Genomic DNA, 25,374 nt, shown 5'->3' on the forward strand with positions numbered 1-25,374 from the left:
AACACGACAATATCTCAAAATTCTCGTAGGTAGGCATCCGATGGAAACTGAAACAAACCCAATGAAAGATCGGTGGAATGACTGAAGACATCAAGAAACCAATATTATTACTGACAGGGATTAAATAGATGATGACGTCATAGTATCCCTTCAAATAGCTTGACTTTGATGGAGCAAGAGCCTACGACCATACCATGCTGAATATACCGGTTCTCGTCCGATCACCGAAGTCAAGCAGCATAGGGCTCGGTTAGTACTTGGATGGGAGACCGCCTGGGAATACCGGGTGTTGTAGGCATTTTTTGCTTCATGAAATGCCCCTTTATTCATTTTTACATTTTAAGTCGTTGGTATTTGTTTTCCTTATAGTATCACTTTTGTCTCTTTTTGTTGTCTTTTTCGTCTCCTTCGTCACCCTTTTTAATAGAGCAGGAATAAACTTTTCGCTTGATGTCCGACATTCAAGGCAATGAGGAAAGTCGTTTGTTTGCAAGCACAGGGTCTCCAAGAGACGAGGCGCGCAGTTCAAGGCCTACACCATCATGTGAATTGTTGCGTCACACACAGGTGCGCATCCAAGAAAAAAAACACGACAATATCTCAAAATTCTCGTAGGTAGGCATCCGATGGAAACTGAAACAAACCCAATGAAAGATCGGTGGAATGACTGAAGACATCAAGAAACCAATATTATTACTGACAGGGATTAAATAGATGATGACGTCATAGTATCCCTTCAAATAGCTTGACTTTGATGGAGCAAGAGCCTACGACCATACCATGCTGAATATACCGGTTCTCGTCCGATCACCGAAGTCAAGCAGCATAGGGCTCGGTTAGTACTTGGATGGGAGACCGCCTGGGAATACCGGGTGTTGTAGGCATTTTTTGCTTCATGAAATGCCCCTTTATTCATTTTTACATTTTAAGTCGTTGGTATTTGTTTTCCTTATAGTATCACTTTTGTCTCTTTTTGTTGTCTTTTTCGTCTCCTTCGTCACCCTTTTTAATAGAGCAGGAATAAACTTTTCGCTTGATGTCCGACATTCAAGGCAATGAGGAAAGTCGTTTGTTTGCAAGCACAGGGTCTCCAAGAGACGAGGCGCGCAGTTCAAGGCCTACACCATCATGTGAATTGTTGCGTCACACACAGGTGCGCATCCAAGAAAAAAAACACGACAATATCTCAAAATTCTCGTAGGTAGGCATCCGATGGAAACTGAAACAAACCCAATGAAAGATCGGTGGAATGACTGAAGACATCAAGAAACCAATATTATTACTGACAGGGATTAAATAGATGATGACGTCATAGTATCCCTTCAAATAGCTTGACTTTGATGGAGCAAGAGCCTACGACCATACCATGCTGAATATACCGGTTCTCGTCCGATCACCGAAGTCAAGCAGCATAGGGCTCGGTTAGTACTTGGATGGGAGACCGCCTGGGAATACCGGGTGTTGTAGGCATTTTTTGCTTCATGAAATGCCCCTTTATTCATTTTTACATTTTAAGTCGTTGGTATTTGTTTTCCTTATAGTATCACTTTTGTCTCTTTTTGTTGTCTTTTTCGTCTCCTTCGTCACCCTTTTTAATAGAGCAGGAATAAACTTTTCGCTTGATGTCCGACATTCAAGGCAATGAGGAAAGTCGTTTGTTTGCAAGCACAGGGTCTCCAAGAGACGAGGCGCGCAGTTCAAGGCCTACACCATCATGTGAATTGTTGCGTCACACACAGGTGCGCATCCAAGAAAAAAAACACGACAATATCTCAAAATTCTCGTAGGTAGGCATCCGATGGAAACTGAAACAAACCCAATGAAAGATCGGTGGAATGACTGAAGACATCAAGAAACCAATATTATTACTGACAGGGATTAAATAGATGATGACGTCATAGTATCCCTTCAAATAGCTTGACTTTGATGGAGCAAGAGCCTACGACCATACCATGCTGAATATACCGGTTCTCGTCCGATCACCGAAGTCAAGCAGCATAGGGCTCGGTTAGTACTTGGATGGGAGACCGCCTGGGAATACCGGGTGTTGTAGGCATTTTTTGCTTCATGAAATGCCCCTTTATTCATTTTTACATTTTAAGTCGTTGGTATTTGTTTTCCTTATAGTATCACTTTTGTCTCTTTTTGTTGTCTTTTTCGTCTCCTTCGTCACCCTTTTTAATAGAGCAGGAATAAACTTTTCGCTTGATGTCCGACATTCAAGGCAATGAGGAAAGTCGTTTGTTTGCAAGCACAGGGTCTCCAAGAGACGAGGCGCGCAGTTCAAGGCCTACACCATCATGTGAATTGTTGCGTCACACACAGGTGCGCATCCAAGAAAAAAAACACGACAATATCTCAAAATTCTCGTAGGTAGGCATCCGATGGAAACTGAAACAAACCCAATGAAAGATCGGTGGAATGACTGAAGACATCAAGAAACCAATATTATTACTGACAGGGATTAAATAGATGATGACGTCATAGTATCCCTTCAAATAGCTTGACTTTGATGGAGCAAGAGCCTACGACCATACCATGCTGAATATACCGGTTCTCGTCCGATCACCGAAGTCAAGCAGCATAGGGCTCGGTTAGTACTTGGATGGGAGACCGCCTGGGAATACCGGGTGTTGTAGGCATTTTTTGCTTCATGAAATGCCCCTTTATTCATTTTTACATTTTAAGTCGTTGGTATTTGTTTTCCTTATAGTATCACTTTTGTCTCTTTTTGTTGTCTTTTTCGTCTCCTTCGTCACCCTTTTTAATAGAGCAGGAATAAACTTTTCGCTTGATGTCCGACATTCAAGGCAATGAGGAAAGTCGTTTGTTTGCAAGCACAGGGTCTCCAAGAGACGAGGCGCGCAGTTCAAGGCCTACACCATCATGTGAATTGTTGCGTCACACACAGGTGCGCATCCAAGAAAAAAAACACGACAATATCTCAAAATTCTCGTAGGTAGGCATCCGATGGAAACTGAAACAAACCCAATGAAAGATCGGTGGAATGACTGAAGACATCAAGAAACCAATATTATTACTGACAGGGATTAAATAGATGATGACGTCATAGTATCCCTTCAAATAGCTTGACTTTGATGGAGCAAGAGCCTACGACCATACCATGCTGAATATACCGGTTCTCGTCCGATCACCGAAGTCAAGCAGCATAGGGCTCGGTTAGTACTTGGATGGGAGACCGCCTGGGAATACCGGGTGTTGTAGGCATTTTTTGCTTCATGAAATGCCCCTTTATTCATTTTTACATTTTAAGTCGTTGGTATTTGTTTTCCTTATAGTATCACTTTTGTCTCTTTTTGTTGTCTTTTTCGTCTCCTTCGTCACCCTTTTTAATAGAGCAGGAATAAACTTTTCGCTTGATGTCCGACATTCAAGGCAATGAGGAAAGTCGTTTGTTTGCAAGCACAGGGTCTCCAAGAGACGAGGCGCGCAGTTCAAGGCCTACACCATCATGTGAATTGTTGCGTCACACACAGGTGCGCATCCAAGAAAAAAAACACGACAATATCTCAAAATTCTCGTAGGTAGGCATCCGATGGAAACTGAAACAAACCCAATGAAAGATCGGTGGAATGACTGAAGACATCAAGAAACCAATATTATTACTGACAGGGATTAAATAGATGATGACGTCATAGTATCCCTTCAAATAGCTTGACTTTGATGGAGCAAGAGCCTACGACCATACCATGCTGAATATACCGGTTCTCGTCCGATCACCGAAGTCAAGCAGCATAGGGCTCGGTTAGTACTTGGATGGGAGACCGCCTGGGAATACCGGGTGTTGTAGGCATTTTTTGCTTCATGAAATGCCCCTTTATTCATTTTTACATTTTAAGTCGTTGGTATTTGTTTTCCTTATAGTATCACTTTTGTCTCTTTTTGTTGTCTTTTTCGTCTCCTTCGTCACCCTTTTTAATAGAGCAGGAATAAACTTTTCGCTTGATGTCCGACATTCAAGGCAATGAGGAAAGTCGTTTGTTTGCAAGCACAGGGTCTCCAAGAGACGAGGCGCGCAGTTCAAGGCCTACACCATCATGTGAATTGTTGCGTCACACACAGGTGCGCATCCAAGAAAAAAAACACGACAATATCTCAAAATTCTCGTAGGTAGGCATCCGATGGAAACTGAAACAAACCCAATGAAAGATCGGTGGAATGACTGAAGACATCAAGAAACCAATATTATTACTGACAGGGATTAAATAGATGATGACGTCATAGTATCCCTTCAAATAGCTTGACTTTGATGGAGCAAGAGCCTACGACCATACCATGCTGAATATACCGGTTCTCGTCCGATCACCGAAGTCAAGCAGCATAGGGCTCGGTTAGTACTTGGATGGGAGACCGCCTGGGAATACCGGGTGTTGTAGGCATTTTTTGCTTCATGAAATGCCCCTTTATTCATTTTTACATTTTAAGTCGTTGGTATTTGTTTTCCTTATAGTATCACTTTTGTCTCTTTTTGTTGTCTTTTTCGTCTCCTTCGTCACCCTTTTTAATAGAGCAGGAATAAACTTTTCGCTTGATGTCCGACATTCAAGGCAATGAGGAAAGTCGTTTGTTTGCAAGCACAGGGTCTCCAAGAGACGAGGCGCGCAGTTCAAGGCCTACACCATCATGTGAATTGTTGCGTCACACACAGGTGCGCATCCAAGAAAAAAAACACGACAATATCTCAAAATTCTCGTAGGTAGGCATCCGATGGAAACTGAAACAAACCCAATGAAAGATCGGTGGAATGACTGAAGACATCAAGAAACCAATATTATTACTGACAGGGATTAAATAGATGATGACGTCATAGTATCCCTTCAAATAGCTTGACTTTGATGGAGCAAGAGCCTACGACCATACCATGCTGAATATACCGGTTCTCGTCCGATCACCGAAGTCAAGCAGCATAGGGCTCGGTTAGTACTTGGATGGGAGACCGCCTGGGAATACCGGGTGTTGTAGGCATTTTTTGCTTCATGAAATGCCCCTTTATTCATTTTTACATTTTAAGTCGTTGGTATTTGTTTTCCTTATAGTATCACTTTTGTCTCTTTTTGTTGTCTTTTTCGTCTCCTTCGTCACCCTTTTTAATAGAGCAGGAATAAACTTTTCGCTTGATGTCCGACATTCAAGGCAATGAGGAAAGTCGTTTGTTTGCAAGCACAGGGTCTCCAAGAGACGAGGCGCGCAGTTCAAGGCCTACACCATCATGTGAATTGTTGCGTCACACACAGGTGCGCATCCAAGAAAAAAAACACGACAATATCTCAAAATTCTCGTAGGTAGGCATCCGATGGAAACTGAAACAAACCCAATGAAAGATCGGTGGAATGACTGAAGACATCAAGAAACCAATATTATTACTGACAGGGATTAAATAGATGATGACGTCATAGTATCCCTTCAAATAGCTTGACTTTGATGGAGCAAGAGCCTACGACCATACCATGCTGAATATACCGGTTCTCGTCCGATCACCGAAGTCAAGCAGCATAGGGCTCGGTTAGTACTTGGATGGGAGACCGCCTGGGAATACCGGGTGTTGTAGGCATTTTTTGCGTCATGAAATGCCCCTTTATTCATTTTTACATTTTAAGTCGTTGGTATTTGTTTTCCTTATAGTATCACTTTTGTCTCTTTTTGTTGTCTTTTTCGTCTCCTTCGTCACCCTTTTTAATAGAGCAGGAATAAACTTTTCGCTTGATGTCCGACATTCAAGGCAATGAGGAAAGTCGTTTGTTTGCAAGCACAGGGTCTCCAAGAGACGAGGCGCGCAGTTCAAGGCCTACACCATCATGTGAATTGTTGCGTCACACACAGGTGCGCATCCAAGAAAAAAAACACGACAATATCTCAAAATTCTCGTAGGTAGGCATCCGATGGAAACTGAAACAAACCCAATGAAAGATCGGTGGAATGACTGAAGACATCAAGAAACCAATATTATTACTGACAGGGATTAAATAGATGATGACGTCATAGTATCCCTTCAAATAGCTTGACTTTGATGGAGCAAGAGCCTACGACCATACCATGCTGAATATACCGGTTCTCGTCCGATCACCGAAGTCAAGCAGCATAGGGCTCGGTTAGTACTTGGATGGGAGACCGCCTGGGAATACCGGGTGTTGTAGGCATTTTTTGCTTCATGAAATGCCCCTTTATTCATTTTTACATTTTAAGTCGTTGGTATTTGTTTTCCTTATAGTATCACTTTTGTCTCTTTTTGTTGTCTTTTTCGTCTCCTTCGTCACCCTTTTTAATAGAGCAGGAATAAACTTTTCGCTTGATGTCCGACATTCAAGGCAATGAGGAAAGTCGTTTGTTTGCAAGCACAGGGTCTCCAAGAGACGAGGCGCGCAGTTCAAGGCCTACACCATCATGTGAATTGTTGCGTCACACACAGGTGCGCATCCAAGAAAAAAAACACGACAATATCTCAAAATTCTCGTAGGTAGGCATCCGATGGAAACTGAAACAAACCCAATGAAAGATCGGTGGAATGACTGAAGACATCAAGAAACCAATATTATTACTGACAGGGATTAAATAGATGATGACGTCATAGTATCCCTTCAAATAGCTTGACTTTGATGGAGCAAGAGCCTACGACCATACCATGCTGAATATACCGGTTCTCGTCCGATCACCGAAGTCAAGCAGCATAGGGCTCGGTTAGTACTTGGATGGGAGACCGCCTGGGAATACCGGGTGTTGTAGGCATTTTTTGCTTCATGAAATGCCCCTTTATTCATTTTTACATTTTAAGTCGTTGGTATTTGTTTTCCTTATAGTATCACTTTTGTCTCTTTTTGTTGTCTTTTTCGTCTCCTTCGTCACCCTTTTTAATAGAGCAGGAATAAACTTTTCGCTTGATGTCCGACATTCAAGGCAATGAGGAAAGTCGTTTGTTTGCAAGCACAGGGTCTCCAAGAGACGAGGCGCGCAGTTCAAGGCCTACACCATCATGTGAATTGTTGCGTCACACACAGGTGCGCATCCAAGAAAAAAAACACGACAATATCTCAAAATTCTCGTAGGTAGGCATCCGATGGAAACTGAAACAAACCCAATGAAAGATCGGTGGAATGACTGAAGACATCAAGAAACCAATATTATTACTGACAGGGATTAAATAGATGATGACGTCATAGTATCCCTTCAAATAGCTTGACTTTGATGGAGCAAGAGCCTACGACCATACCATGCTGAATATACCGGTTCTCGTCCGATCACCGAAGTCAAGCAGCATAGGGCTCGGTTAGTACTTGGATGGGAGACCGCCTGGGAATACCGGGTGTTGTAGGCATTTTTTGCTTCATGAAATGCCCCTTTATTCATTTTTACATTTTAAGTCGTTGGTATTTGTTTTCCTTATAGTATCACTTTTGTCTCTTTTTGTTGTCTTTTTCGTCTCCTTCGTCACCCTTTTTAATAGAGCAGGAATAAACTTTTCGCTTGATGTCCGACATTCAAGGCAATGAGGAAAGTCGTTTGTTTGCAAGCACAGGGTCTCCAAGAGACGAGGCGCGCAGTTCAAGGCCTACACCATCATGTGAATTGTTGCGTCACACACAGGTGCGCATCCAAGAAAAAAAACACGACAATATCTCAAAATTCTCGTAGGTAGGCATCCGATGGAAACTGAAACAAACCCAATGAAAGATCGGTGGAATGACTGAAGACATCAAGAAACCAATATTATTACTGACAGGGATTAAATAGATGATGACGTCATAGTATCCCTTCAAATAGCTTGACTTTGATGGAGCAAGAGCCTACGACCATACCATGCTGAATATACCGGTTCTCGTCCGATCACCGAAGTCAAGCAGCATAGGGCTCGGTTAGTACTTGGATGGGAGACCGCCTGGGAATACCGGGTGTTGTAGGCATTTTTTGCTTCATGAAATGCCCCTTTATTCATTTTTACATTTTAAGTCGTTGGTATTTGTTTTCCTTATAGTATCACTTTTGTCTCTTTTTGTTGTCTTTTTCGTCTCCTTCGTCACCCTTTTTAATAGAGCAGGAATAAACTTTTCGCTTGATGTCCGACATTCAAGGCAATGAGGAAAGTCGTTTGTTTGCAAGCACAGGGTCTCCAAGAGACGAGGCGCGCAGTTCAAGGCCTACACCATCATGTGAATTGTTGCGTCACACACAGGTGCGCATCCAAGAAAAAAAACACGACAATATCTCAAAATTCTCGTAGGTAGGCATCCGATGGAAACTGAAACAAACCCAATGAAAGATCGGTGGAATGACTGAAGACATCAAGAAACCAATATTATTACTGACAGGGATTAAATAGATGATGACGTCATAGTATCCCTTCAAATAGCTTGACTTTGATGGAGCAAGAGCCTACGACCATACCATGCTGAATATACCGGTTCTCGTCCGATCACCGAAGTCAAGCAGCATAGGGCTCGGTTAGTACTTGGATGGGAGACCGCCTGGGAATACCGGGTGTTGTAGGCATTTTTTGCTTCATGAAATGCCCCTTTATTCATTTTTACATTTTAAGTCGTTGGTATTTGTTTTCCTTATAGTATCACTTTTGTCTCTTTTTGTTGTCTTTTTCGTCTCCTTCGTCACCCTTTTTAATAGAGCAGGAATAAACTTTTCGCTTGATGTCCGACATTCAAGGCAATGAGGAAAGTCGTTTGTTTGCAAGCACAGGGTCTCCAAGAGACGAGGCGCGCAGTTCAAGGCCTACACCATCATGTGAATTGTTGCGTCACACACAGGTGCGCATCCAAGAAAAAAAACACGACAATATCTCAAAATTCTCGTAGGTAGGCATCCGATGGAAACTGAAACAAACCCAATGAAAGATCGGTGGAATGACTGAAGACATCAAGAAACCAATAGTATTACTGACAGGGATTAAATAGATGATGACGTCATAGTATCCCTTCAAATAGCTTGACTTTGATGGAGCAAGAGCCTACGACCATACCATGCTGAATATACCGGTTCTCGTCCGATCACCGAAGTCAAGCAGCATAGGGCTCGGTTAGTACTTGGATGGGAGACCGCCTGGGAATACCGGGTGTTGTAGGCATTTTTTGCTTCATGAAATGCCCCTTTATTCATTTTTACATTTTAAGTCGTTGGTATTTGTTTTCCTTATAGTATCACTTTTGTCTCTTTTTGTTGTCTTTTTCGTCTCCTTCGTCACCCTTTTTAATAGAGCAGGAATAAACTTTTCGCTTGATGTCCGACATTCAAGGCAATGAGGAAAGTCGTTTGTTTGCAAGCACAGGGTCTCCAAGAGACGAGGCGCGCAGTTCAAGGCCTACACCATCATGTGAATTGTTGCGTCACACACAGGTGCGCATCCAAGAAAAAAAACACGACAATATCTCAAAATTCTCGTAGGTAGGCATCCGATGGAAACTGAAACAAACCCAATGAAAGATCGGTGGAATGACTGAAGACATCAAGAAACCAATATTATTACTGACAGGGATTAAATAGATGATGACGTCATAGTATCCCTTCAAATAGCTTGACTTTGATGGAGCAAGAGCCTACGACCATACCATGCTGAATATACCGGTTCTCGTCCGATCACCGAAGTCAAGCAGCATAGGGCTCGGTTAGTACTTGGATGGGAGACCGCCTGGGAATACCGGGTGTTGTAGGCATTTTTTGCTTCATGAAATGCCCCTTTATTCATTTTTACATTTTAAGTCGTTGGTATTTGTTTTCCTTATAGTATCACTTTTGTCTCTTTTTGTTGTCTTTTTCGTCTCCTTCGTCACCCTTTTTAATAGAGCAGGAATAAACTTTTCGCTTGATGTCCGACATTCAAGGCAATGAGGAAAGTCGTTTGTTTGCAAGCACAGGGTCTCCAAGAGACGAGGCGCGCAGTTCAAGGCCTACACCATCATGTGAATTGTTGCGTCACACACAGGTGCGCATCCAAGAAAAAAAACACGACAATATCTCAAAATTCTCGTAGGTAGGCATCCGATGGAAACTGAAACAAACCCAATGAAAGATCGGTGGAATGACTGAAGACATCAAGAAACCAATATTATTACTGACAGGGATTAAATAGATGATGACGTCATAGTATCCCTTCAAATAGCTTGACTTTGATGGAGCAAGAGCCTACGACCATACCATGCTGAATATACCGGTTCTCGTCCGATCACCGAAGTCAAACAGCATAGGGCTCGGTTAGTACTTGGATGGGAGACCGCCTGGGAATACCGGGTGTTGTAGGCATTTTTTGCTTCATGAAATGCCCCTTTATTCATTTTTACATTTTAAGTCGTTGGTATTTGTTTTCCTTATAGTATCACTTTTGTCTCTTTTTGTTGTCTTTTTCGTCTCCTTCGTCACCCTTTTTAATAGAGCAGGAATAAACTTTTCGCTTGATGTCCGACATTCAAGGCAATGAGGAAAGTCGTTTGTTTGCAAGCACAGGGTCTCCAAGAGACGAGGCGCGCAGTTCAAGGCCTACACCATCATGTGAATTGTTGCGTCACACACAGGTGCGCATCCAAGAAAAAAAACACGACAATATCTCAAAATTCTCGTAGGTAGGCATCCGATGGAAACTGAAACAAACCCAATGAAAGATCGGTGGAATGACTGAAGACATCAAGAAACCAATATTATTACTGACAGGGATTAAATAGATGATGACGTCATAGTATCCCTTCAAATAGCTTGACTTTGATGGAGCAAGAGCCTACGACCATACCATGCTGAATATACCGGTTCTCGTCCGATCACCGAAGTCAAGCAGCATAGGGCTCGGTTAGTACTTGGATGGGAGACCGCCTGGGAATACCGGGTGTTGTAGGCATTTTTTGCTTCATGAAATGCCCCTTTATTCATTTTTACATTTTAAGTCGTTGGTATTTGTTTTCCTTATAGTATCACTTTTGTCTCTTTTTGTTGTCTTTTTCGTCTCCTTCGTCACCCTTTTTAATAGAGCAGGAATAAACTTTTCGCTTGATGTCCGACATTCAAGGCAATGAGGAAAGTCGTTTGTTTGCAAGCACAGGGTCTCCAAGAGACGAGGCGCGCAGTTCAAGGCCTACACCATCATGTGAATTGTTGCGTCACACACAGGTGCGCATCCAAGAAAAAAAACACGACAATATCTCAAAATTCTCGTAGGTAGGCATCCGATGGAAACTGAAACAAACCCAATGAAAGATCGGTGGAATGACTGAAGACATCAAGAAACCAATATTATTACTGACAGGGATTAAATAGATGATGACGTCATAGTATCCCTTCAAATAGCTTGACTTTGATGGAGCAAGAGCCTACGACCATACCATGCTGAATATACCGGTTCTCGTCCGATCACCGAAGTCAAGCAGCATAGGGCTAGGTTAGTACTTGGATGGGAGACCGCCTGGGAATACCGGGTGTTGTAGGCATTTTTTGCTTCATGAAATGCCCCTTTATTCATTTTTACATTTTAAGTCGTTGGTATTTGTTTTCCTTATAGTATCACTTTTGTCTCTTTTTGTTGTCTTTTTCGTCTCCTTCGTCACCCTTTTTAATAGAGCAGGAATAAACTTTTCGCTTGATGTCCGACATTCAAGGCAATGAGGAAAGTCGTTTGTTTGCAAGCACAGGGTCTCCAAGAGACGAGGCGCGCAGTTCAAGGCCTACACCATCATGTGAATTGTTGCGTCACACACAGGTGCGCATCCAAGAAAAAAAACACGACAATATCTCAAAATTCTCGTAGGTAGGCATCCGATGGAAACTGAAACAAACCCAATGAAAGATCGGTGGAATGACTGAAGACATCAAGAAACCAATATTATTACTGACAGGGATTAAATAGATGATGACGTCATAGTATCCCTTCAAATAGCTTGACTTTGATGGAGCAAGAGCCTACGACCATACCATGCTGAATATACCGGTTCTCGTCCGATCACCGAAGTCAAGCAGCATAGGGCTCGGTTAGTACTTGGATGGGAGACCGCCTGGGAATACCGGGTGTTGTAGGCATTTTTTGCTTCATGAAATGCCCCTTTATTCATTTTTACATTTTAAGTCGTTGGTATTTGTTTTCCTTATAGTATCACTTTTGTCTCTTTTTGTTGTCTTTTTCGTCTCCTTCGTCACCCTTTTTAATAGAGCAGGAATAAACTTTTCGCTTGATGTCCGACATTCAAGGCAATGAGGAAAGTCGTTTGTTTGCAAGCACAGGGTCTCCAAGAGACGAGGCGCGCAGTTCAAGGCCTACACCATCATGTGAATTGTTGCGTCACACACAGGTGCGCATCCAAGAAAAAAAACACGACAATATCTCAAAATTCTCGTAGGTAGGCATCCGATGGAAACTGAAACAAACCCAATGAAAGATCGGTGGAATGACTGAAGACATCAAGAAACCAATATTATTACTGACAGGGATTAAATAGATGATGACGTCATAGTATCCCTTCAAATAGCTTGACTTTGATGGAGCAAGAGCCTACGACCATACCATGCTGAATATACCGGTTCTCGTCCGATCACCGAAGTCAAGCAGCATAGGGCTCGGTTAGTACTTGGATGGGAGACCGCCTGGGAATACCGGGTGTTGTAGGCATTTTTTGCTTCATGAAATGCCCCTTTATTCATTTTTACATTTTAAGTCGTTGGTATTTGTTTTCCTTATAGTATCACTTTTGTCTCTTTTTGTTGTCTTTTTCGTCTCCTTCGTCACCCTTTTTAATAGAGCAGGAATAAACTTTTCGCTTGATGTCCGACATTCAAGGCAATGAGGAAAGTCGTTTGTTTGCAAGCACAGGGTCTCCAAGAGACGAGGCGCGCAGTTCAAGGCCTACACCATCATGTGAATTGTTGCGTCACACACAGGTGCGCATCCAAGAAAAAAAACACGACAATATCTCAAAATTCTCGTAGGTAGGCATCCGATGGAAACTGAAACAAACCCAATGAAAGATCGGTGGAATGACTGAAGACATCAAGAAACCAATATTATTACTGACAGGGATTAAATAGATGATGACGTCATAGTATCCCTTCAAATAGCTTGACTTTGATGGAGCAAGAGCCTACGACCATACCATGCTGAATATACCGGTTCTCGTCCGATCACCGAAGTCAAGCAGCATAGGGCTCGGTTAGTACTTGGATGGGAGACCGCCTGGGAATACCGGGTGTTGTAGGCATTTTTTGCTTCATGAAATGCCCCTTTATTCATTTTTACATTTTAAGTCGTTGGTATTTGTTTTCCTTATAGTATCACTTTTGTCTCTTTTTGTTGTCTTTTTCGTCTCCTTCGTCACCCTTTTTAATAGAGCAGGAATAAACTTTTCGCTTGATGTCCGACATTCAAGGCAATGAGGAAAGTCGTTTGTTTGCAAGCACAGGGTCTCCAAGAGACGAGGCGCGCAGTTCAAGGCCTACACCATCATGTGAATTGTTGCGTCACACACAGGTGCGCATCCAAGAAAAAAAACACGACAATATCTCAAAATTCTCGTAGGTAGGCATCCGATGGAAACTGAAACAAACCCAATGAAAGATCGGTGGAATGACTGAAGACATCAAGAAACCAATATTATTACTGACAGGGATTAAATAGATGATGACGTCATAGTATCCCTTCAAATAGCTTGACTTTGATGGAGCAAGAGCCTACGACCATACCATGCTGAATATACCGGTTCTCGTCCGATCACCGAAGTCAAGCAGCATAGGGCTCGGTTAGTACTTGGATGGGAGACCGCCTGGGAATACCGGGTGTTGTAGGCATTTTTTGCTTCATGAAATGCCCCTTTATTCATTTTTACATTTTAAGTCGTTGGTATTTGTTTTCCTTATAGTATCACTTTTGTCTCTTTTTGTTGTCTTTTTCGTCTCCTTCGTCACCCTTTTTAATAGAGCAGGAATAAACTTTTCGCTTGATGTCCGACATTCAAGGCAATGAGGAAAGTCGTTTGTTTGCAAGCACAGGGTCTCCAAGAGACGAGGCGCGCAGTTCAAGGCCTACACCATCATGTGAATTGTTGCGTCACACACAGGTGCGCATCCAAGAAAAAAAACACGACAATATCTCAAAATTCTCGTAGGTAGGCATCCGATGGAAACTGAAACAAACCCAATGAAAGATCGGTGGAATGACTGAAGACATCAAGAAACCAATATTATTACTGACAGGGATTAAATAGATGATGACGTCATAGTATCCCTTCAAATAGCTTGACTTTGATGGAGCAAGAGCCTACGACCATACCATGCTGAATATACCGGTTCTCGTCCGATCACCGAAGTCAAGCAGCATAGGGCTCGGTTAGTACTTGGATGGGAGACCGCCTGGGAATACCGGGTGTTGTAGGCATTTTTTGCTTCATGAAATGCCCCTTTATTCATTTTTACATTTTAAGTCGTTGGTATTTGTTTTCCTTATAGTATCACTTTTGTCTCTTTTTGTTGTCTTTTTCGTCTCCTTCGTCACCCTTTTTAATAGAGCAGGAATAAACTTTTCGCTTGATGTCCGACATTCAAGGCAATGAGGAAAGTCGTTTGTTTGCAAGCACAGGGTCTCCAAGAGACGAGGCGCGCAGTTCAAGGCCTACACCATCATGTGAATTGTTGCGTCACACACAGGTGCGCATCCAAGAAAAAAAACACGACAATATCTCAAAATTCTCGTAGGTAGGCATCCGATGGAAACTGAAACAAACCCAATGAAAGATCGGTGGAATGACTGAAGACATCAAGAAACCAATATTATTACTGACAGGGATTAAATAGATGATGACGTCATAGTATCCCTTCAAATAGCTTGACTTTGATGGAGCAAGAGCCTACGACCATACCATGCTGAATATACCGGTTCTCGTCCGATCACCGAAGTCAAGCAGCATAGGGCTCGGTTAGTACTTGGATGGGAGACCGCCTGGGAATACCGGGTGTTGTAGGCATTTTTTGCTTCATGAAATGCCCCTTTATTCATTTTTACATTTTAAGTCGTTGGTATTTGTTTTCCTTATAGTATCACTTTTGTCTCTTTTTGTTGTCTTTTTCGTCTCCTTCGTCACCCTTTTTAATAGAGCAGGAATAAACTTTTCGCTTGATGTCCGACATTCAAGGCAATGAGGAAAGTCGTTTGTTTGCAAGCACAGGGTCTCCAAGAGACGAGGCGCGCAGTTCAAGGCCTACACCATCATGTGAATTGTTGCGTCACACACAGGTGCGCATCCAAGAAAAAAAACACGACAATATCTCAAAATTCTCGTAGGTAGGCATCCGATGGAAACTGAAACAAACCCAATGAAAGATCGGTGGAATGACTGAAGACATCAAGAAACCAATATTATTACTGACAGGGATTAAATAGATGATGACGTCATAGTATCCCTTCAAATAGCTTGACTTTGATGGAGCAAGAGCCTACGACCATACCATGCTGAATATACCGGTTCTCGTCCGATCACCGAAGTCAAGCAGCATAGGGCTCGGTTAGTACTTGGATGGGAGACCGCCTGGGAATACCGGGTGTTGTAGGCATTTTTTGCTTCATGAAATGCCCCTTTATTCATTTTTACATTTTAAGTCGTTGGTATTTGTTTTCCTTATAGTATCACTTTTGTCTCTTTTTGTTGTCTTTTTCGTCTCCTTCGTCACCCTTTTTAATAGAGCAGGAATAAACTTTTCGCTTGATGTCCGACATTCAAGGCAATGAGGAAAGTCGTTTGTTTGCAAGCACAGGGTCTCCAAGAGACGAGGCGCGCAGTTCAAGGCCTACACCATCATGTGAATTGTTGCGTCACACACAGGTGCGCATCCAAGAAAAAAAACACGACAATATCTCAAAATTCTCGTAGGTAGGCATCCGATGGAAACTGAAACAAACCCAATGAAAGATCGGTGGAATGACTGAAGACATCAAGAAACCAATAGTATTACTGACAGGGATTAAATAGATGATGACGTCATAGTATCCCTTCAAATAGCTTGACTTTGATGGAGCAAGAGCCTACGACCATACCATGCTGAATATACCGGTTCTCGTCCGATCACCGAAGTCAAGCAGCATAGGGCTCGGTTAGTACTTGGATGGGAGACCGCCTGGGAATACCGGGTGTTGTAGGCATTTTTTGCTTCATGAAATGCCCCTTTATTCATTTTTACATTTTAAGTCGTTGGTATTTGTTTTCCTTATAGTATCACTTTTGTCTCTTTTTGTTGTCTTTTTCGTCTCCTTCGTCACCCTTTTTAATAGAGCAGGAATAAACTTTTCGCTTGATGTCCGACATTCAAGGCAATGAGGAAAGTCGTTTGTTTGCAAGCACAGGGTCTCCAAGAGACGAGGCGCGCAGTTCAAGGCCTACACCATCATGTGAATTGTTGCGTCACACACAGGTGCGCATCCAAGAAAAAAAACACGACAATATCTCAAAATTCTCGTAGGTAGGCATCCGATGGAAACTGAAACAAACCCAATGAAAGATCGGTGGAATGACTGAAGACATCAAGAAACCAATATTATTACTGACAGGGATTAAATAGATGATGACGTCATAGTATCCCTTCAAATAGCTTGACTTTGATGGAGCAAGAGCCTACGACCATACCATGCTGAATATACCGGTTCTCGTCCGATCACCGAAGTCAAGCAGCATAGGGCTCGGTTAGTACTTGGATGGGAGACCGCCTGGGAATACCGGGTGTTGTAGGCATTTTTTGCTTCATGAAATGCCCCTTTATTCATTTTTACATTTTAAGTCGTTGGTATTTGTTTTCCTTATAGTATCACTTTTGTCTCTTTTTGTTGTCTTTTTCGTCTCCTTCGTCACCCTTTTTAATAGAGCAGGAATAAACTTTTCGCTTGATGTCCGACATTCAAGGCAATGAGGAAAGTCGTTTGTTTGCAAGCACAGGGTCTCCAAGAGACGAGGCGCGCAGTTCAAGGCCTACACCATCATGTGAATTGTTGCGTCACACACAGGTGCGCATCCAAGAAAAAAAACACGACAATATCTCAAAATTCTCGTAGGTAGGCATCCGATGGAAACTGAAACAAACCCAATGAAAGATCGGTGGAATGACTGAAGACATCAAGAAACCAATAGTATTACTGACAGGGATTAAATAGATGATGACGTCATAGTATCCCTTCAAATAGCTTGACTTTGATGGAGCAAGAGCCTACGACCATACCATGCTGAATATACCGGTTCTCGTCCGATCACCGAAGTCAAGCAGCATAGGGCTCGGTTAGTACTTGGATGGGAGACCGCCTGGGAATACCGGGTGTTGTAGGCATTTTTTGCTTCATGAAATGCCCCTTTATTCATTTTTACATTTTAAGTCGTTGGTATTTGTTTTCCTTATAGTATCACTTTTGTCTCTTTTTGTTGTCTTTTTCGTCTCCTTCGTCACCCTTTTTAATAGAGCAGGAATAAACTTTTCGCTTGATGTCCGACATTCAAGGCAATGAGGAAAGTCGTTTGTTTGCAAGCACAGGGTCTCCAAGAGACGAGGCGCGCAGTTCAAGGCCTACACCATCATGTGAATTGTTGCGTCACACACAGGTGCGCATCCAAGAAAAAAAACACGACAATATCTCAAAATTCTCGTAGGTAGGCATCCGATGGAAACTGAAACAAACCCAATGAAAGATCGGTGGAATGACTGAAGACATCAAGAAACCAATATTATTACTGACAGGGATTAAATAGATGATGACGTCATAGTATCCCTTCAAATAGCTTGACTTTGATGGAGCAAGAGCCTACGACCATACCATGCTGAATATACCGGTTCTCGTCCGATCACCGAAGTCAAGCAGCATAGGGCTCGGTTAGTACTTGGATGGGAGACCGCCTGGGAATACCGGGTGTTGTAGGCATTTTTTGCTTCATGAAATGCCCCTTTATTCATTTTTACATTTTAAGTCGTTGGTATTTGTTTTCCTTATAGTATCACTTTTGTCTCTTTTTGTTGTCTTTTTCGTCTCCTTCGTCACCCTTTTTAATAGAGCAGGAATAAACTTTTCGCTTGATGTCCGACATTCAAGGCAATGAGGAAAGTCGTTTGTTTGCAAGCACAGGGTCTCCAAGAGACGAGGCGCGCAGTTCAAGGCCTACACCATCATGTGAATTGTTGCGTCACACACAGGTGCGCATCCAAGAAAAAAAACACGACAATATCTCAAAATTCTCGTAGGTAGGCATCCGATGGAAACTGAAACAAACCCAATGAAAGATCGGTGGAATGACTGAAGACATCAAGAAACCAATATTATTACTGACAGGGATTAAATAGATGATGACGTCATAGTATCCCTTCAAATAGCTTGACTTTGATGGAGCAAGAGCCTACGACCATACCATGCTGAATATACCGGTTCTCGTCCGATCACCGAAGTCAAGCAGCATAGGGCTCGGTTAGTACTTGGATGGGAGACCGCCTGGGAATACCGGGTGTTGTAGGCATTTTTTGCTTCATGAAATGCCCCTTTATTCATTTTTACATTTTAAGTCGTTGGTATTTGTTTTCCTTATAGTATCACTTTTGTCTCTTTTTGTTGTCTTTTTCGTCTCCTTCGTCACCCTTTTTAATAGAGCAGGAATAAACTTTTCGCTTGATGTCCGACATTCAAGGCAATGAGGAAAGTCGTTTGTTTGCAAGCACAGGGTCTCCAAGAGACGAGGCGCGCAGTTCAAGGCCTACACCATCATGTGAATTGTTGCGTCACACACAGGTGCGCATCCAAGAAAAAAAACACGACAATATCTCAAAATTCTCGTAGGTAGGCATCCGATGGAAACTGAAACAAACCCAATGAAAGATCGGTGGAATGACTGAAGACATCAAGAAACCAATATTATTACTGACAGGGATTAAATAGATGATGACGTCATAGTATCCCTTCAAATAGCTTGACTTTGATGGAGCAAGAGCCTACGACCATACCATGCTGAATATACCGGTTCTCGTCCGATCACCGAAGTCAAGCAGCATAGGGCTCGGTTAGTACTTGGATGGGAGACCGCCTGGGAATACCGGGTGTTGTAGGCATTTTTTGCTTCATGAAATGCCCCTTTATTCATTTTTACATTTTAAGTCGTTGGTATTTGTTTTCCTTATAGTATCACTTTTGTCTCTTTTTGTTGTCTTTTTCGTCTCCTTCGTCACCCTTTTTAATAGAGCAGGAATAAACTTTTCGCTTGATGTCCGACATTCAAGGCAATGAGGAAAGTCGTTTGTTTGCAAGCACAGGGTCTCCAAGAGACGAGGCGCGCAGTTCAAGGCCTACACCATCATGTGAATTGTTGCGTCACACACAGGTGCGCATCCAAGAAAAAAAACACGACAATATCTCAAAATTCTCGTAGGTAGGCATCCGATGGAAACTGAAACAAACCCAATGAAAGATCGGTGGAATGACTGAAGACATCAAGAAACCAATATTATTACTGACAGGGATTAAATAGATGATGACGTCATAGTATCCCTTCAAATAGCTTGACTTTGATGGAGCAAGAGCCTACGACCATACCATGCTGAATATACCGGTTCTCGTCCGATCACCGAAGTCAAGCAGCATAGGGCTCGGTTAGTACTTGGATGGGAGACCGCCTGGGAATACCGGGTGTTGTAGGCATTTTTTGCTTCATGAAATGCCCCTTTATTCATTTTTACATTTTAAGTCGTTGGTATTTGTTTTCCTTATAGTATCACTTTTGTCTCTTTTTGTTGTCTTTTTCGTCTCCTTCGTCACCCTTTTTAATAGAGCAGGAATAAACTTTTCGCTTGATGTCCGACATTCAAGGCAATGAGGAAAGTCGTTTGTTTGCAAGCACAGGGTCTCCAAGAGACGAGGCGCGCAGTTCAAGGCCTACACCATCATGTGAATTGTTGCGTCACACACAGGTGCGCATCCAAGAAAAAAAACACGACAATATCTCAAAATTCTCGTAGGTAGGCATCCGATGGAAACTGAAACAAACCCAATGAAAGATCGGTGGAATGACTGAAGACATCAAGAAACCAATATTATTACTGACAGGGATTAAATAGATGATGACGTCATAGTATCCCTTCAAATAGCTTGACTTTGATGGAGCAAGAGCCTACGACCATACCATGCTGAATATACCGGTTCTCGTCCGATCACCGAAGTCAAGCAGCATAGGGCTCGGTTAGTACTTGGATGGGAGACCGCCTGGGAATACCGGGTGTTGTAGGCATTTTTTGCTTCATGAAATGCCCCTTTATTCATTTTTACATTTTAAGTCGTTGGTATTTGTTTTCCTTATAGTATCACTTTTGTCTCTTTTTGTTGTCTTTTTCGTCTCCTTCGTCACCCTTTTTAATAGAGCAGGAATAAACTTTTCGCTTGATGTCCGACATTCAAGGCAATGAGGAAAGTCGTTTGTTTGCAAGCACAGGGTCTCCAAGAGACGAGGCGCGCAGTTCAAGGCCTACACCATCATGTGAATTGTTGCGTCACACACAGGTGCGCATCCAAGAAAAAAAACACGACAATATCTCAAAATTCTCGTAGGTAGGCATCCGATGGAAACTGAAACAAACCCAATGAAAGATCGGTGGAATGACTGAAGACATCAAGAAACCAATATTATTACTGACAGGGATTAAATAGATGATGACGTCATAGTATCCCTTCAAATAGCTTGACTTTGATGGAGCAAGAGCCTACGACCATACCATGCTGAATATACCGGTTCTCGTCCGATCACCGAAGTCAAGCAGCATAGGGCTCGGTTAGTACTTGGATGGGAGACCGCCTGGGAATACCGGGTGTTGTAGGCATTTTTTGCTTCATGAAATGCCCCTTTATTCATTTTTACATTTTAAGTCGTTGGTATTTGTTTTCCTTATAGTATCACTTTTGTCTCTTTTTGTTGTCTTTTTCGTCTCCTTCGTCACCCTTTTTAATAGAGCAGGAATAAACTTTTCGCTTGATGTCCGACATTCAAGGCAATGAGGAAAGTCGTTTGTTTGCAAGCACAGGGTCTCCAAGAGACGAGGCGCGCAGTTCAAGGCCTACACCATCATGTGAATTGTTGCGTCACACACAGGTGCGCATCCAAGAAAAAAAACACGACAATATCTCAAAATTCTCGTAGGTAGGCATCCGATGGAAACTGAAACAAACCCAATGAAAGATCGGTGGAATGACTGAAGACATCAAGAAACCAATATTATTACTGACAGGGATTAAATAGATGATGACGTCATAGTATCCCTTCAAATAGCTTGACTTTGATGGAGCAAGAGCCTACGACCATACCATGCTGAATATACCGGTTCTCGTCCGATCACCGAAGTCAAGCAGCATAGGGCTCGGTTAGTACTTGGATGGGAGACCGCCTGGGAATACCGGGTGTTGTAGGCATTTTTTGCTTCATGAAATGCCCCTTTATTCATTTTTACATTTTAAGTCGTTGGTATTTGTTTTCCTTATAGTATCACTTTTGTCTCTTTTTGTTGTCTTTTTCGTCTCCTTCGTCACCCTTTTTAATAGAGCAGGAATAAACTTTTCGCTTGATGTCCGACATTCAAGGCAATGAGGAAAGTCGTTTGTTTGCAAGCACAGGGTCTCCAAGAGACGAGGCGCGCAGTTCAAGGCCTACACCATCATGTGAATTGTTGCGTCACACACAGGTGCGCATCCAAGAAAAAAAACACGACAATATCTCAAAATTCTCGTAGGTAGGCATCCGATGGAAACTGAAACAAACCCAATGAAAGATCGGTGGAATGACTGAAGACATCAAGAAACCAATATTATTACTGACAGGGATTAAATAGATGATGACGTCATAGTATCCCTTCAAATAGCTTGACTTTGATGGAGCAAGAGCCTACGACCATACCATGCTGAATATACCGGTTCTCGTCCGATCACCGAAGTCAAGCAGCATAGGGCTCGGTTAGTACTTGGATGGGAGACCGCCTGGGAATACCGGGTGTTGTAGGCATTTTTTGCTTCATGAAATGCCCCTTTATTCATTTTTACATTTTAAGTCGTTGGTATTTGTTTTCCTTATAGTATCACTTTTGTCTCTTTTTGTTGTCTTTTTCGTCTCCTTCGTCACCCTTTTTAATAGAGCAGGAATAAACTTTTCGCTTGATGTCCGACATTCAAGGCAATGAGGAAAGTCGTTTGTTTGCAAGCACAGGGTCTCCAAGAGACGAGGCGCGCAGTTCAAGGCCTACACCATCATGTGAATTGTTGCGTCACACACAGGTGCGCATCCAAGAAAAAAAACACGACAATATCTCAAAATTCTCGTAGGTAGGCATCCGATGGAAACTGAAACAAACCCAATGAAAGATCGGTGGAATGACTGAAGACATCAAGAAACCAATATTATTACTGACAGGGATTAAATAGATGATGACGTCATAGTATCCCTTCAAATAGCTTGACTTTGATGGAGCAAGAGCCTACGACCATACCATGCTGAATATACCGGTTCTCGTCCGATCACCGAAGTCAAGCAGCATAGGGCTCGGTTAGTACTTGGATGGGAGACCGCCTGGGAATACCGGGTGTTGTAGGCATTTTTTGCTTCATGAAATGCCCCTTTATTCATTTTTACATTTTAAGTCGTTGGTATTTGTTTTCCTTATAGTATCACTTTTGTCTCTTTTTGTTGTCTTTTTCGTCTCCTTCGTCACCCTTTTTAATAGAGCAGGAATAAACTTTTCGCTTGATGTCCGACATTCAAGGCAATGAGGAAAGTCGTTTGTTTGCAAGCACAGGGTCTCCAAGAGACGAGGCGCGCAGTTCAAGGCCTACACCATCATGTGAATTGTTGCGTCACACACAGGTGCGCATCCAAGAAAAAAAACACGACAATATCTCAAAATTCTCGTAGGTAGGCATCCGATGGAAACTGAAACAAACCCAATGAAAGATCGGTGGAATGACTGAAGACATCAAGAAACCAATATTATTACTGACAGGGATTAAATAGATGATGACGTCATAGTATCCCTTCAAATAGCTTGACTTTGATGGAGCAAGAGCCTACGACCATACCATGCTGAATATACCGGTTCTCGTCCGATCACCGAAGTCAAGCAGCATAGGGCTCGGTTAGTACTTGGATGGGAGACCGCCTGGGAATACCGGGTGTTGTAGGCATTTTTTGCTTCATGAAATGCCCCTTTATTCATTTTTACATTTTAAGTCGTTGGTATTTGTTTTCCTTATAGTATCACTTTTGTCTCTTTTTGTTGTCTTTTTCGTCTCCTTCGTCACCCTTTTTAATAGAGCAGGAATAAACTTTTCGCTTGATGTCCGACATTCAAGGCAATGAGGAAAGTCGTTTGTTTGCAAGCACAGGGTCTCCAAGAGACGAGGCGCGCAGTTCAAGGCCTACACCATCATGTGAATTGTTGCGTCACACACAGGTGCGCATCCAAGAAAAAAAACACGACAATATCTCAAAATTCTCGTAGGTAGGCATCCGATGGAAACTGAAACAAACCCAATGAAAGATCGGTGGAATGACTGAAGACATCAAGAAACCAATATTATTACTGACAGGGATTAAATAGATGATGACGTCATAGTATCCCTTCAAATAGCTTGACTTTGATGGAGCAAGAGCCTACGACCATACCATGCTGAATATACCGGTTCTCGTCCGATCACCGAAGTCAAGCAGCATAGGGCTCGGTTAGTACTTGGATGGGAGACCGCCTGGGAATACCGGGTGTTGTAGGCATTTTTTGCTTCATGAAATGCCCCTTTATTCATTTTTACATTTTAAGTCGTTGGTATTTGTTTTCCTTATAGTATCACTTTTGTCTCTTTTTGTTGTCTTTTTCGTCTCCTTCGTCACCCTTTTTAATAGAGCAGGAATAAACTTTTCGCTTGATGTCCGACATTCAAGGCAATGAGGAAAGTCGTTTGTTTGCAAGCACAGGGTCTCCAAGAGACGAGGCGCGCAGTTCAAGGCCTACACCATCATGTGAATTGTTGCGTCACACACAGGTGCGCATCCAAGAAAAAAAACACGACAATATCTCAAAATTCTCGTAGGTAGGCATCCGATGGAAACTGAAACAAACCCAATGAAAGATCGGTGGAATGACTGAAGACATCAAGAAACCAATATTATTACTGACAGGGATTAAATAGATGATGACGTCATAGTATCCCTTCAAATAGCTTGACTTTGATGGAGCAAGAGCCTACGACCATACCATGCTGAATATACCGGTTCTCGTCCGATCACCGAAGTCAAGCAGCATAGGGCTCGGTTAGTACTTGGATGGGAGACCGCCTGGGAATACCGGGTGTTGTAGGCATTTTTTGCTTCATGAAATGCCCCTTTATTCATTTTTACATTTTAAGTCGTTGGTATTTGTTTTCCTTATAGTATCACTTTTGTCTCTTTTTGTTGTCTTTTTCGTCTCCTTCGTCACCCTTTTTAATAGAGCAGGAATAAACTTTTCGCTTGATGTCCGACATTCAAGGCAATGAGGAAAGTCGTTTGTTTGCAAGCACAGGGTCTCCAAGAGACGAGGCGCGCAGTTCAAGGCCTACACCATCATGTGAATTGTTGCGTCACACACAGGTGCGCATCCAAGAAAAAAAACACGACAATATCTCAAAATTCTCGTAGGTAGGCATCCGATGGAAACTGAAACAAACCCAATGAAAGATCGGTGGAATGACTGAAGACATCAAGAAACCAATATTATTACTGACAGGGATTAAATAGATGATGACGTCATAGTATCCCTTCAAATAGCTTGACTTTGATGGAGCAAGAGCCTACGACCATACCATGCTGAATATACCGGTTCTCGTCCGATCACCGAAGTCAAGCAGCATAGGGCTCGGTTAGTACTTGGATGGGAGACCGCCTGGGAATACCGGGTGTTGTAGGCATTTTTTGCTTCATGAAATGCCCCTTTATTCATTTTTACATTTTAAGTCGTTGGTATTTGTTTTCCTTATAGTATCACTTTTGTCTCTTTTTGTTGTCTTTTTCGTCTCCTTCGTCACCCTTTTTAATAGAGCAGGAATAAACTTTTCGCTTGATGTCCGACATTCAAGGCAATGAGGAAAGTCGTTTGTTTGCAAGCACAGGGTCTCCAAGAGACGAGGCGCGCAGTTCAAGGCCTACACCATCATGTGAATTGTTGCGTCACACACAGGTGCGCATCCAAGAAAAAAAACACGACAATATCTCAAAATTCTCGTAGGTAGGCATCCGATGGAAACTGAAACAAACCCAATGAAAGATCGGTGGAATGACTGAAGACATCAAGAAACCAATATTATTACTGACAGGGATTAAATAGATGATGACGTCATAGTATCCCTTCAAATAGCTTGACTTTGATGGAGCA

General features: G+C 42.5%; 43 non-coding genes across 43 annotated transcripts; all 43 read left to right on the forward strand.

Annotated features, from left to right (window-relative positions):
* The first annotated feature begins 179 nt into the window (after window positions 1-179).
* LOC135158455 (5S ribosomal RNA) lies at window positions 180-298 on the forward strand. Its single transcript, XR_010297227.1, has one exon. It is a non-coding gene; the product is annotated as a 5S ribosomal RNA (ribosomal RNA).
* Window positions 299-765: 467 nt separating this feature from the next.
* On the forward strand, window positions 766-884 carry LOC135158456 (5S ribosomal RNA). Its single transcript, XR_010297228.1, has one exon. It is a non-coding gene; the product is annotated as a 5S ribosomal RNA (ribosomal RNA).
* A 467-nt stretch (window positions 885-1,351) lies between these two features.
* Window positions 1,352-1,470, forward strand: LOC135158457 (5S ribosomal RNA). The gene has a single exon (XR_010297229.1). It is a non-coding gene; the product is annotated as a 5S ribosomal RNA (ribosomal RNA).
* A 467-nt stretch (window positions 1,471-1,937) lies between these two features.
* Window positions 1,938-2,056, forward strand: LOC135158458 (5S ribosomal RNA). The gene has a single exon (XR_010297230.1). It is a non-coding gene; the product is annotated as a 5S ribosomal RNA (ribosomal RNA).
* A 467-nt stretch (window positions 2,057-2,523) lies between these two features.
* Window positions 2,524-2,642, forward strand: LOC135158459 (5S ribosomal RNA). The gene has a single exon (XR_010297231.1). It is a non-coding gene; the product is annotated as a 5S ribosomal RNA (ribosomal RNA).
* Window positions 2,643-3,109: 467 nt separating this feature from the next.
* Window positions 3,110-3,228, forward strand: LOC135158461 (5S ribosomal RNA). Its single transcript, XR_010297233.1, has one exon. It is a non-coding gene; the product is annotated as a 5S ribosomal RNA (ribosomal RNA).
* A 467-nt stretch (window positions 3,229-3,695) lies between these two features.
* LOC135158462 (5S ribosomal RNA) lies at window positions 3,696-3,814 on the forward strand. The gene has a single exon (XR_010297234.1). It is a non-coding gene; the product is annotated as a 5S ribosomal RNA (ribosomal RNA).
* A 467-nt stretch (window positions 3,815-4,281) lies between these two features.
* On the forward strand, window positions 4,282-4,400 carry LOC135158463 (5S ribosomal RNA). The gene has a single exon (XR_010297235.1). It is a non-coding gene; the product is annotated as a 5S ribosomal RNA (ribosomal RNA).
* Window positions 4,401-4,867: 467 nt separating this feature from the next.
* On the forward strand, window positions 4,868-4,986 carry LOC135158464 (5S ribosomal RNA). Its single transcript, XR_010297236.1, has one exon. It is a non-coding gene; the product is annotated as a 5S ribosomal RNA (ribosomal RNA).
* Window positions 4,987-5,453: 467 nt separating this feature from the next.
* Window positions 5,454-5,572, forward strand: LOC135158465 (5S ribosomal RNA). The gene has a single exon (XR_010297237.1). It is a non-coding gene; the product is annotated as a 5S ribosomal RNA (ribosomal RNA).
* A 467-nt stretch (window positions 5,573-6,039) lies between these two features.
* Window positions 6,040-6,158, forward strand: LOC135158467 (5S ribosomal RNA). The gene has a single exon (XR_010297240.1). It is a non-coding gene; the product is annotated as a 5S ribosomal RNA (ribosomal RNA).
* Window positions 6,159-6,625: 467 nt separating this feature from the next.
* Window positions 6,626-6,744, forward strand: LOC135158468 (5S ribosomal RNA). The gene has a single exon (XR_010297241.1). It is a non-coding gene; the product is annotated as a 5S ribosomal RNA (ribosomal RNA).
* A 467-nt stretch (window positions 6,745-7,211) lies between these two features.
* Window positions 7,212-7,330, forward strand: LOC135158469 (5S ribosomal RNA). Its single transcript, XR_010297242.1, has one exon. It is a non-coding gene; the product is annotated as a 5S ribosomal RNA (ribosomal RNA).
* A 467-nt stretch (window positions 7,331-7,797) lies between these two features.
* On the forward strand, window positions 7,798-7,916 carry LOC135158470 (5S ribosomal RNA). Its single transcript, XR_010297243.1, has one exon. It is a non-coding gene; the product is annotated as a 5S ribosomal RNA (ribosomal RNA).
* Window positions 7,917-8,383: 467 nt separating this feature from the next.
* On the forward strand, window positions 8,384-8,502 carry LOC135158471 (5S ribosomal RNA). The gene has a single exon (XR_010297244.1). It is a non-coding gene; the product is annotated as a 5S ribosomal RNA (ribosomal RNA).
* A 467-nt stretch (window positions 8,503-8,969) lies between these two features.
* On the forward strand, window positions 8,970-9,088 carry LOC135158474 (5S ribosomal RNA). The gene has a single exon (XR_010297246.1). It is a non-coding gene; the product is annotated as a 5S ribosomal RNA (ribosomal RNA).
* A 467-nt stretch (window positions 9,089-9,555) lies between these two features.
* On the forward strand, window positions 9,556-9,674 carry LOC135158475 (5S ribosomal RNA). The gene has a single exon (XR_010297247.1). It is a non-coding gene; the product is annotated as a 5S ribosomal RNA (ribosomal RNA).
* A 467-nt stretch (window positions 9,675-10,141) lies between these two features.
* LOC135158542 (5S ribosomal RNA) lies at window positions 10,142-10,260 on the forward strand. Its single transcript, XR_010297315.1, has one exon. It is a non-coding gene; the product is annotated as a 5S ribosomal RNA (ribosomal RNA).
* A 467-nt stretch (window positions 10,261-10,727) lies between these two features.
* Window positions 10,728-10,846, forward strand: LOC135158476 (5S ribosomal RNA). The gene has a single exon (XR_010297248.1). It is a non-coding gene; the product is annotated as a 5S ribosomal RNA (ribosomal RNA).
* A 467-nt stretch (window positions 10,847-11,313) lies between these two features.
* LOC135158130 (5S ribosomal RNA) lies at window positions 11,314-11,432 on the forward strand. The gene has a single exon (XR_010296903.1). It is a non-coding gene; the product is annotated as a 5S ribosomal RNA (ribosomal RNA).
* A 467-nt stretch (window positions 11,433-11,899) lies between these two features.
* LOC135158477 (5S ribosomal RNA) lies at window positions 11,900-12,018 on the forward strand. Its single transcript, XR_010297250.1, has one exon. It is a non-coding gene; the product is annotated as a 5S ribosomal RNA (ribosomal RNA).
* A 467-nt stretch (window positions 12,019-12,485) lies between these two features.
* On the forward strand, window positions 12,486-12,604 carry LOC135158478 (5S ribosomal RNA). Its single transcript, XR_010297251.1, has one exon. It is a non-coding gene; the product is annotated as a 5S ribosomal RNA (ribosomal RNA).
* Window positions 12,605-13,071: 467 nt separating this feature from the next.
* On the forward strand, window positions 13,072-13,190 carry LOC135158479 (5S ribosomal RNA). Its single transcript, XR_010297252.1, has one exon. It is a non-coding gene; the product is annotated as a 5S ribosomal RNA (ribosomal RNA).
* A 467-nt stretch (window positions 13,191-13,657) lies between these two features.
* Window positions 13,658-13,776, forward strand: LOC135158480 (5S ribosomal RNA). The gene has a single exon (XR_010297253.1). It is a non-coding gene; the product is annotated as a 5S ribosomal RNA (ribosomal RNA).
* Window positions 13,777-14,243: 467 nt separating this feature from the next.
* On the forward strand, window positions 14,244-14,362 carry LOC135158481 (5S ribosomal RNA). Its single transcript, XR_010297254.1, has one exon. It is a non-coding gene; the product is annotated as a 5S ribosomal RNA (ribosomal RNA).
* Window positions 14,363-14,829: 467 nt separating this feature from the next.
* LOC135158482 (5S ribosomal RNA) lies at window positions 14,830-14,948 on the forward strand. Its single transcript, XR_010297256.1, has one exon. It is a non-coding gene; the product is annotated as a 5S ribosomal RNA (ribosomal RNA).
* A 467-nt stretch (window positions 14,949-15,415) lies between these two features.
* LOC135158483 (5S ribosomal RNA) lies at window positions 15,416-15,534 on the forward strand. Its single transcript, XR_010297257.1, has one exon. It is a non-coding gene; the product is annotated as a 5S ribosomal RNA (ribosomal RNA).
* Window positions 15,535-16,001: 467 nt separating this feature from the next.
* LOC135158485 (5S ribosomal RNA) lies at window positions 16,002-16,120 on the forward strand. Its single transcript, XR_010297259.1, has one exon. It is a non-coding gene; the product is annotated as a 5S ribosomal RNA (ribosomal RNA).
* Window positions 16,121-16,587: 467 nt separating this feature from the next.
* Window positions 16,588-16,706, forward strand: LOC135158486 (5S ribosomal RNA). The gene has a single exon (XR_010297260.1). It is a non-coding gene; the product is annotated as a 5S ribosomal RNA (ribosomal RNA).
* A 467-nt stretch (window positions 16,707-17,173) lies between these two features.
* On the forward strand, window positions 17,174-17,292 carry LOC135158487 (5S ribosomal RNA). The gene has a single exon (XR_010297261.1). It is a non-coding gene; the product is annotated as a 5S ribosomal RNA (ribosomal RNA).
* Window positions 17,293-17,759: 467 nt separating this feature from the next.
* On the forward strand, window positions 17,760-17,878 carry LOC135158488 (5S ribosomal RNA). The gene has a single exon (XR_010297262.1). It is a non-coding gene; the product is annotated as a 5S ribosomal RNA (ribosomal RNA).
* A 467-nt stretch (window positions 17,879-18,345) lies between these two features.
* On the forward strand, window positions 18,346-18,464 carry LOC135158489 (5S ribosomal RNA). Its single transcript, XR_010297263.1, has one exon. It is a non-coding gene; the product is annotated as a 5S ribosomal RNA (ribosomal RNA).
* Window positions 18,465-18,931: 467 nt separating this feature from the next.
* Window positions 18,932-19,050, forward strand: LOC135158490 (5S ribosomal RNA). Its single transcript, XR_010297264.1, has one exon. It is a non-coding gene; the product is annotated as a 5S ribosomal RNA (ribosomal RNA).
* Window positions 19,051-19,517: 467 nt separating this feature from the next.
* LOC135158491 (5S ribosomal RNA) lies at window positions 19,518-19,636 on the forward strand. The gene has a single exon (XR_010297265.1). It is a non-coding gene; the product is annotated as a 5S ribosomal RNA (ribosomal RNA).
* A 467-nt stretch (window positions 19,637-20,103) lies between these two features.
* Window positions 20,104-20,222, forward strand: LOC135158492 (5S ribosomal RNA). Its single transcript, XR_010297266.1, has one exon. It is a non-coding gene; the product is annotated as a 5S ribosomal RNA (ribosomal RNA).
* A 467-nt stretch (window positions 20,223-20,689) lies between these two features.
* Window positions 20,690-20,808, forward strand: LOC135158493 (5S ribosomal RNA). The gene has a single exon (XR_010297267.1). It is a non-coding gene; the product is annotated as a 5S ribosomal RNA (ribosomal RNA).
* A 467-nt stretch (window positions 20,809-21,275) lies between these two features.
* LOC135158494 (5S ribosomal RNA) lies at window positions 21,276-21,394 on the forward strand. Its single transcript, XR_010297268.1, has one exon. It is a non-coding gene; the product is annotated as a 5S ribosomal RNA (ribosomal RNA).
* A 467-nt stretch (window positions 21,395-21,861) lies between these two features.
* On the forward strand, window positions 21,862-21,980 carry LOC135158496 (5S ribosomal RNA). Its single transcript, XR_010297270.1, has one exon. It is a non-coding gene; the product is annotated as a 5S ribosomal RNA (ribosomal RNA).
* Window positions 21,981-22,447: 467 nt separating this feature from the next.
* On the forward strand, window positions 22,448-22,566 carry LOC135158497 (5S ribosomal RNA). The gene has a single exon (XR_010297271.1). It is a non-coding gene; the product is annotated as a 5S ribosomal RNA (ribosomal RNA).
* A 467-nt stretch (window positions 22,567-23,033) lies between these two features.
* LOC135158498 (5S ribosomal RNA) lies at window positions 23,034-23,152 on the forward strand. The gene has a single exon (XR_010297272.1). It is a non-coding gene; the product is annotated as a 5S ribosomal RNA (ribosomal RNA).
* Window positions 23,153-23,619: 467 nt separating this feature from the next.
* LOC135158499 (5S ribosomal RNA) lies at window positions 23,620-23,738 on the forward strand. The gene has a single exon (XR_010297273.1). It is a non-coding gene; the product is annotated as a 5S ribosomal RNA (ribosomal RNA).
* A 467-nt stretch (window positions 23,739-24,205) lies between these two features.
* LOC135158500 (5S ribosomal RNA) lies at window positions 24,206-24,324 on the forward strand. The gene has a single exon (XR_010297274.1). It is a non-coding gene; the product is annotated as a 5S ribosomal RNA (ribosomal RNA).
* Window positions 24,325-24,791: 467 nt separating this feature from the next.
* On the forward strand, window positions 24,792-24,910 carry LOC135158501 (5S ribosomal RNA). Its single transcript, XR_010297275.1, has one exon. It is a non-coding gene; the product is annotated as a 5S ribosomal RNA (ribosomal RNA).
* The last annotated feature ends 464 nt before the right edge of the window (window positions 24,911-25,374 follow it).

Source organism: Lytechinus pictus, unplaced genomic scaffold (assembly GCF_037042905.1).
Source record: "Lytechinus pictus isolate F3 Inbred unplaced genomic scaffold, Lp3.0 scaffold_45, whole genome shotgun sequence".
Classification (NCBI taxonomy): domain Eukaryota; kingdom Metazoa; phylum Echinodermata; class Echinoidea; order Temnopleuroida; family Toxopneustidae; genus Lytechinus; species Lytechinus pictus.